This window comes from Otolemur garnettii, unplaced genomic scaffold, assembly GCF_000181295.1.
Source record: "Otolemur garnettii isolate 467f Iridium unplaced genomic scaffold, OtoGar3 scaffold00018, whole genome shotgun sequence".
In the NCBI taxonomy this organism is placed as follows: Eukaryota; Metazoa; Chordata; class Mammalia; order Primates; family Galagidae; genus Otolemur; species Otolemur garnettii.
This window is the reverse complement of record NW_003852413.1, coordinates 26,355,770-26,357,523: the sequence shown is the minus strand read 5'-3', so window position 1 is coordinate 26,357,523 and position 1,754 is coordinate 26,355,770. Positions and strand designations below refer to the sequence as shown.

At 45.7% G+C, this 1,754-nt stretch overlaps 1 protein-coding gene across 1 annotated transcript in view; it reads left to right on the top strand.

Moving 5' to 3' along the window:
- Positions 1-1,754, top strand: part of SKAP1 (src kinase associated phosphoprotein 1) — a gene marked incomplete at its 5' end in the record, with an annotated part of 275,060 nt that overhangs the window by 247,487 nt on the left and 25,819 nt on the right. The gene's annotated exons all lie outside the window — the stretch shown is intronic.

Sequence of the window (1,754 nt, the reverse complement as noted above, 5' to 3'; positions counted from 1 at the left end):
GTAGAGTGCCATGGCATCACAGCTCACAGCAACCTCCAACTCCTGGGCTCAAGCGAGTCTCCTGCCTCCGCCTCCCAAGTAGCTGGGATCACAGGCACCTGCCACAACGTATTTTTTGGTTGCAGCTATCGTTGTTTGGTGGGCCCGGGCTGGATTCAAACCCGCCACCTTAGGTGTATGTGGCTGGTACCTTAGCCACTTGAGCCACAGGCGCCAAGCCAAGACTCCATCTCTTAAAAAAAAAAGCTAGCCGGACATTGTGGCAGACAACTATAGTCCCAGCTACTTGAGAGGCTGAGGCAAGAGAATCACTTGAGCCCCAGAGTTTGACATTGCTGTGAGCTATGACACTATAGCACCTACTGAGGTTGACAAAGTGGGACTCTGTCTCAAAAAAAAAAAGATTCCTACTGAAGTTCTTTTTCAGAGACATATAGGGATTTTTCCCCCATGCCTTTGTTTGAATTGCTCATCAGTCAAGAACAAGTAGGAAAAAGGCAAATATAAGTGCCCCACTACCTACTTGCCCCTATCCTAGGCAAGTCAAAGGGTCCAAAAAAAAAAAAAGAAAAGAAAAGGTGGAAATCTGTAGAATAGAGTCCCCCAAAATCACATCAATTTTAATTAGAATTCAGGACTCTTGTCTCCCATCAATCAAAATTTCATCTTTGGTAGGTGCTTTGTTTACAGCTCTCATAGGTACCTACAGTAGCATCCAAGGAAGGGGGAGCCTCCCTGGTCTAGAGGGTATTAGTATTCTTGCCATTCAAATCTCCAGATCCTCTCCCACTTTGTACTCTAGTGTTTAACCTTTCCGGGTAGAAGAAGATCAATACAAATTCTTCATTGTTAAGAATCGATGGCTGTCCTGTGGCATCATTGCCATCCAGTCTTGCTGAGAAGCCCAGTAAATCTCTCCAGCTGCTTCTAAAGCTCAGTTTGTCGTCTTCAGTTATTTTCATTTTTAATGCAGATCACTTTCGTTTCTGTTCCCCTGGGGGCTTGCAGATAAATCTTGGCAGACATGTTCAGGGTCTACAAATGAGATTCTGGAAAAGGGCCAGCCCACCCAGAATTTAGTTGTAATGGATGAGACACCCCCTTGTTTCCACTTAAAGACAGGGGTATTCAGTTCAGTACTTATTAGTGATTGCCTCATATAATACCTGGGTGGGAAGTGCCTAGGATGAAGTTCCAGAGAAAACCAAAGTGTGAGCTGTGATGCAGAAGCTTGCTGGCTAACTCTGCCTGTCTCATACAGGCAGCCCCTGAGTTACAAACATCCAAACTACGTACAACTCACACTTACGAACAGAGGCAGAGTAGGTAGATGTACCTGTTTCGACTTACATACAAGTTCAACTTAAGAAAACCTACATAACCTATCCCATTTGTAACCCAGAGACTTCCTGCATTAGGCAGAAGTTGGAGACTTGTGATCTTTCAAATGCATAAGGAAGAGAAGCAATAGATAGTTTAGATACCCTGGATCAAGAAAGTCTGACAAGAAATCTCTGTGTGCTGCTTACTTACAAACCAAGTGAAAAATTACCTGCTTTGGGGCGGCACCTATGGCTCAGTGAGTAGGGCACTGGCCCCATATACCAAGGGTGGCAGGTTTGAACCCTGCCCCGGCCAAACTGCAACAAAAAAAAATAGCACAGCATTGGGCGGCACCTGTGGCTCAAAGGAGTAGGGCACCGGCCCCATATGCCAGAGGTGGTGGGTTCAAACCCAGCCCCAGCCAAAAACTG